Source organism: Otolemur garnettii, unplaced genomic scaffold, assembly GCF_000181295.1.
Source record: "Otolemur garnettii isolate 467f Iridium unplaced genomic scaffold, OtoGar3 scaffold00010, whole genome shotgun sequence".
NCBI classification, from domain to species: Eukaryota; Metazoa; Chordata; class Mammalia; order Primates; family Galagidae; genus Otolemur; species Otolemur garnettii.
The window spans coordinates 8,386,662-8,393,694 of NW_003852405.1; positions in this window are offsets into that span (position 1 = coordinate 8,386,662).

Genomic DNA, 7,033 nt, shown 5'->3' on the forward strand with positions numbered 1-7,033 from the left:
CACAGAAAGTGAAGCAATAGCTTTATAAATGTGTTGGCTCCATTAGCCACAACAGAACTTGGCAAACTATTAAGTGATGCCAGTTTTTACAATAGTATGTTCAGACACTTGAAAGAGAAAATCAGCCAAATTAATTCCAATGATTTTATTCTTTTTATTCAATTCATAAAATTATAGTAAAACTTTTGGAAGATCAATATGTTGCATGGAGAATGATCTGGCATTATTGTGAATGCAACTGTAAATTCTGTGTCACACTAGTAACAATTAAAAATATTTGTTTTATGGTGATAATACAAATACAAATTTTAGTGTAGTATAATGGCATGATTAAAACATGTTCTTACAGGACAGCACCTGTGGCTCAAGGAGTGCAGTGCTGGCCCCATGTACCAGGGGTAGCAGGTTTGAACCCAGCCCTGGAGAAAAAAAAAAGTTATTACAAAATTAAGAAATATACAGAGATTTTTTCATGTGTGTACATGTACACATGTATTAGTAGACTTTCTATTTTAAATATATACACACAAACTTGGCAAATACGATTAGCCAACCTGACTATATATATTCATATTTGAGTAACAAACTTGAATAACAAATTTAGACAACAGAATATAGTATACATTCAACATATTAAATATTAGAGGGATTGATATTGTTAATTAGGCACAGGTGGTATGCACCTCCTCCACAAAGAAAAACCATAATAGTAAGAAGATACATTTCAAACAGATTGCCTAGGAGAGAACACTGGGATTCACCAGAGAAGTGATGAGAAGCATCAAAAATAGTAAGGAGAGGGTGCGAGGGCAGGGACTGCCTGAGAACCAGGAGAAGGTCCTGGGCAGAGGGAAACAGCAAGAAAGAAATTCCCAAGACTCCACCATACCACCATACTATGAAATGGCTTTGTGATCTTGGAGAACACATTGACCCACATGGGCCTTGGGCAGGATAGAAGGAGCTGCCTAGAGATTGCACAGAGAGTGCTCCAGAAGGGGTAACTACATGGAGTCCCACAAACATCCAAGCTTAGAGCAGCTCAGCTGGGTGCTTTTCCATGAGCCTGGAGATTAGGAGCTATAGGTGCAGTGGGTGCCACTGTGCTTCTCTGTGGAGGGAGAGGAAAGACTGAGTGTTCTGATACACCTCTGGGATGGTCCCCAACCCCCCCCCCATGGTGGGCTGCTGTTGAGACTGAAATATGAGCAGATTGCACTCCCCTCAGTTTCTTGTTTGCACGGCTTGCCTGGGAGGGTCCCCCAACCTCTCTGGTCATAGCCCCCGAAACCAATTTGAGAGTTTAATGATAGCTGCACCCTGCCCTCTGGCTGAGTTTAGGCTGACATGGCTGTAGTCATAGAATAGCTGAGAGGAGCAAGCTAACCCAACCTCTCCAATGCACCCCTAGAAATATACCCACTGCTCCACTACAAGCTGCTGGGAGACCAAGACTTAAGTAGATGACACTTCCCACGGTTTCTTGTCCATAATGCTCACCTCAGAGGGGCATGACACTCTCTGATCACAGGCCCACAGCTGGCATTATTTTGATAGTTTTTTAATGCTAAACTGAACCCCACCTTTAGGCCAAATATGAGGTGAAACACTGTATCTGCTGCCTGGTCGTGGAGGAATGAGGAAAACTAAGCTCTCTTAAGCAAACTTAGGACAATACCCATTTCTCTGCTACAAGTAGCTGTGAGGCTAGGGACCAGCTTGCTAAAGCATTGTAGCTACCAGCAACACCAATATGGACCACGTGAGTCCTGGTGGCTCGCTCTTCTACCACTGCTGCAATCACCAATGTCACACCAGTTGTCCAGGGGCCTGGAGAATCTGCTCTTCTACACCAGTCCACTTCTCCTGCTACTACCTTCTAAGCAAGCCATCTGGAAGCACAAGAATTGGCTTTGAATTTTACTTACAAGCATTGGTGTTAGCATAAACTGTTCTAGGCCCTAGAAATAGGCACACTCAGCCCCTGCTGCCACTATCAGGGCCTGAAGACTGGCTCAGTGAATGCCCAAGACCTCAGCAAAATTTTACCACAGCCTTAACCTATAACTATACCCTAAGCCACCAAAGAAATGATACCACTGGTCCAGTATACTACTGAAGAAATCATACAAAGATTATCCTAGCACAGATACCCAAAATCAAAGCCAAAGTATTCTACTCACTCAATAATATATGTACATCTTCAGGAAAATATTCTTCCCTATGAATGTAATTTCAAAAAATTGGAACAAGTGACTATTACACCAGATGCACAGATATCAACAGAAGGACACAAGAAACATGAAAAAGTAAGGAAATATAAAACCACAAAAGGACCACAAAAATTGTCCAGCAATCGATCCCAATCAAAAAGAATTCTTAAAATGACAGATAAAGAATTCAAAATATTGATTTTTAAAAATCTCAGTGAGATACAAGAGAAATCTCAAAGCCAACATAAAGAAACCAGAAAATCAATTCAGGATATGAATGAGCAATTTACCAAGAAGATAGAAATTGTATCAATCTAGTTGAGGATGTGGTGAAATACACACACACACACACACACAGAGATTCTGGAGGTGAAAAATCTATGAATGATGATGATGATAACCAAAGCCTTTAAGATGTCTGAAGTAATATAAAGAAACTCAACTTACAAATTATTGAGGGGGAACAGAGATCAAAATGTTTAGGAAACCTGTTCAAGAAAATAATTGCTGAAAACTTTCTAAGTCTAGCAAGAGAATGAAACACACAGACATAAGAGATCCAGACAAATAACATTGCAAAAAGGACTTTATCATGGCATATTCTAATAAGAAGGTATAAAGTCAAAATGAACGAAAAAGTTTTTAAATTATGAGGAGAAAAGCATCTAGTCACATATTCACCTATAAAGGAAACCCCATCAGACTAACAGCATACTTCTCAGTAGAAAACTTACTCACCAAAAGAGAATGAAATGACATTTTCAAAGTCCTGAAAGAAAAAAAATATCACTCAAGAATTTTATATTCTTCCAGAATAAACTTCATAAAAGGAGGGTAAATAAAGTCTTTCTCAGATAAGCAAATGCTGAGAAAATTTGTCACCAATAAACCAGCCCTATAGGAAGGGTCCCAAAGTGTCTTAAACATGGAAACAAAGGTCAATAGTCCTATCATGACAACACACTAAATATATATAGTAAAACTATATATTTTTAATATTAAAATATAAGTGTTATGTAACAGTCATATAAATAAACACAGGTATTACATAGCAGTCATAGGAAGGAGAAAGACAAAGGAATAAAATGGCAACACAAGAGAATCACATAAAATCACAAAGATAAAAAGAGAGAAAATAAATTTTAAAACATATTTATAAAATTAACAGAAAAAAATCAGCAATGACAGGAGCTAATCTTCATGTATCAGTACTAACCTTGAACATAAATAGATTAAATGCTCCACTTAAAAATACAGATTGGCATAATGAACTTAAAAAACACACAATCTAGCTATATGCTACTTATAAGAAACTCACTTTACTAATAAAGACCCATAGACTAAAAGTAAAGAAGTGAAAAAAGATATTCCACACAAATGGAAATCAAGAGTAGCAGTAGCTATACTTACACCAAATAAAACAGACTTTAAATTAAAAAATGGTATTAAAAAAAGACAAAGAAGATCATTATATAATGATAAAGGGATCAATTCAGCAAGAGCATATAACAACTCTAAATATACATGCACCCAACATTGGAACATACAGATTCACAAAAAAATATTAATAGAACTAAAGAAAGTAATAGACATTGATATGATAACAATAGGAGATTTAACACTCCACTTATAGCACTAGACAAAAAAGTCAACTAAGAAACATTGAATTTAAATTGGACTTTAAACCAAAGGGACATAATAGACATTTACAAAATAGTCTAGCCAACAACTACAGGATGTACATTTATTTCCATCAGCACAAGGAACATTCTCCAAGACAGACCACATATGAGGCCACAAACCAAGTCTTAACAAAATTTTAAAAAATGAAATTGTATCAAACATCTCATCATACCACAGTAGAATAAATCCAAAAACTTATATGAAGAGGAGCTTTAGAAACTGACATATACATTAACATTAAACAACCTACTCCAGAATGATCACTGGATCAATGAATAAATTACATAGGAAATTTTTAAAAATTGTTTAAAGAATGAAGATGAAAACACACCAACATACTAAAACCTGTGAGATAGAACAAAAGCAATGCTAAGAGTAAATTTTATAGCATTAAGTGTCCATATCACAAAAGTAGGAAGATCACAAAGTAACAACCTAACATTGTACCCTAAGTAACTAGAAAAACAAGAACAATCTAAACTAAAAATTAGAAGAAAAGAAATAAAATAGATCAGAACAGAGCTAAATGAAGTAGAGAACAAGAAATAATACAAAGAATCAATAAAATGAAAGCTGGTTCTTCAAAAAGATAAACAAAAATGGTAAACCACTAGCTAGATTAACCAAGATAATAAGAAAGAAGAATTAAATTAACAAAATCAGAAGAAAAAACAGAAACATTACATTTGATATCACAAAAACAGGAAACATCATCAGAGACCATCATGAATAACTATACACTCATGAACTAGAACATCTAGAGAAAATGGATAAATTCCTAGAAACATACAACCTCTTGAGATTGAATCAAGAAGAAATTAAATTCTTAAACATACCAATGAGTAGAGAGATGGAATAATGAATGTTCTTGTTGACTTTGTCAAATCTATTGGCTGATAGTATGTGATTTTATTTCTGGTTTCTCTATTATGTTCCATTAATCTATGTGTCTTTTTTTATCCTAGTACCATGCTGTTTTGGTCACTATAGCTTTGTGATAATCTGAAGTCAAGAAAAGTGATAGCCCCAGCTGTTTCAACTATACTCTTTGGATAGTGTCTTCAGGGGTACCACGATTCCCTCTGTACGACTTTAACAACAGAGATATTCTAAAGCACTTATTTTTTATGTCTCTTTTTACAACTACTCTTCAAGAATTTAAGCACACAGTTTATACTTTAGACATCTTCATTTCTGTAGTGTCTAGTATATCTTTCTGACAGTTAACATTCAATAAATTAAATCAGTATTTCAATAAATGTTAACTGAGTATTTTCCACAGAGCAGTTTCCATGATAAACAAATAGATTATATGGATGAATAAATTATACATGTCATGTGACACTCAATTTCAATTGAAGAGACCAACAGTTAACAAGTTATAGAAATAAATATATCTATGACAAATGTTAGGTCTTCTAAAGAATCAGGGAATAATTTTTCAAGTTCCTTCTGAGGCTCACTTGGGAGACAGTGGTCAGGAAAAGCCTCTAGAAGAAGGAAAGGAAAGGAGAGAGAATCATTCATTTGACGATCAGAAGGAAGATTATTCCATTTAGAGGAAGTGGCATTACAAGAGATGAAGAAAAAAACTTGGTAAAACTAAAAAGAGATCAACGAGACCTATGGTAAGATGAAGTGTGAAGTAACGTAAGATGAAAATTTAAAAATCAACAAAAACCAAATGGGGCAAAGCTTTGGAGTCATACTAACAAATCTTATCTTTAAGATTTTTATTTAAAGTGCAATGGGAAGTCTTCAAAATATTTTAAGCAAGGGATGATGAAGGCAAAAAAGGATTTTAAAAGTTACTCTATCTGCTTTAAATATCATGGAAGATATTGGCGAGACAACGAATAAAAACAAGGAGACCAAATGGAGCCTACTTCAGTTAAACAGGCAAGATGCACAGTGGCCTGTTATAAGGTGTTGTCAATGGAAATGGGGAGCAGTGAGCATGCACAAGTTGTAATTTTTCATCTTAAAAAGAGAAACAGGACTTGCTAATGGGTTATAGAGAGGGAGAAGTCACAGCCGGCCATTGATACTGTGGCTTGAATGACTGGATGGTGCCAATTACTGAGATGGAGAGGACCAGAGTACAACAGATTAAGAAAATAAGCCATTATAATTTTGAAGTACCTGTGAGATGCCAGGTTGATGTCATTCATGTCTGTGTGTGTGTGTCTTAAATTCAAAGAGTAAGTTGGGTTTGAAATAGAAATTTGGCTTTCTAATTGATAGAAAAAAGTCATAGGTATAGATTCTAACACCTAAGAGATGGGTATTACTGGAACAGAAATTCCAAGACAAGTCCTTTAGAAACTCAAAGTTTTAGACAACAGATAGAAGAGGAGGGGAGTGAAAAGCAGACAAAAGAGGAAAAAAGAAAATCATGAGATTGTGGTGTCTTGGTGGCCTAGAGAGAAGGGTTTCCACATGGAGAGAATGTCATTTGAGTGGGATGATCCTAGAGGTCAAGTAAGTTCGGACAGAGAAGCAATCCAGTAAGTGGGTCACACAGAGGTCCTTGGTGACCTAAGTATGCAAGAATATTTTTAATGGAATGAAGGATCAGAAGGCAAACTAGAGATTTTCTCTTTCACAAATGATTGCAAGAAGAATTAATATTACTCCCCTACATTATCGGTATTACCTTGTGACTACCTCTATCACAGCACTTCTTATTTTACAATATAGATAATTATCTTTCCCTTTCGGCTGTAACATCATATGGGCTGGATCTATATCTCATACATCCCTTTGTTCCCCACAACTGGCACATGATAGGTTTTCAATTCATGTTTGTTAAAGTAATGAACCGAACAATGGTGAAGTCCCCCCACCAGGGGCTTCAAATGAAAATTCAAACGGCAATTAAGTTAAGGTGACCAGACATCCCACTTTTGGTGGGACAGTCCTAATTTTTAACAATTTGTCCCACATCCCGCAGCGTTTTTAAAAAGTCCCAATTTTTAGAAAGAATGCACAACAAGCTAGGGAATGTTGGGAGAATGGGAAAGGAATATAAGGTTTTCGGCTGTTGAAAAGGTTAATGTGGCTCGGCAGCTGTGGCTCAAGTGGTTAAGGCACCAGCCACATACACCCAAGGTGGCGGGTTCGAATCCAGCCCAGCC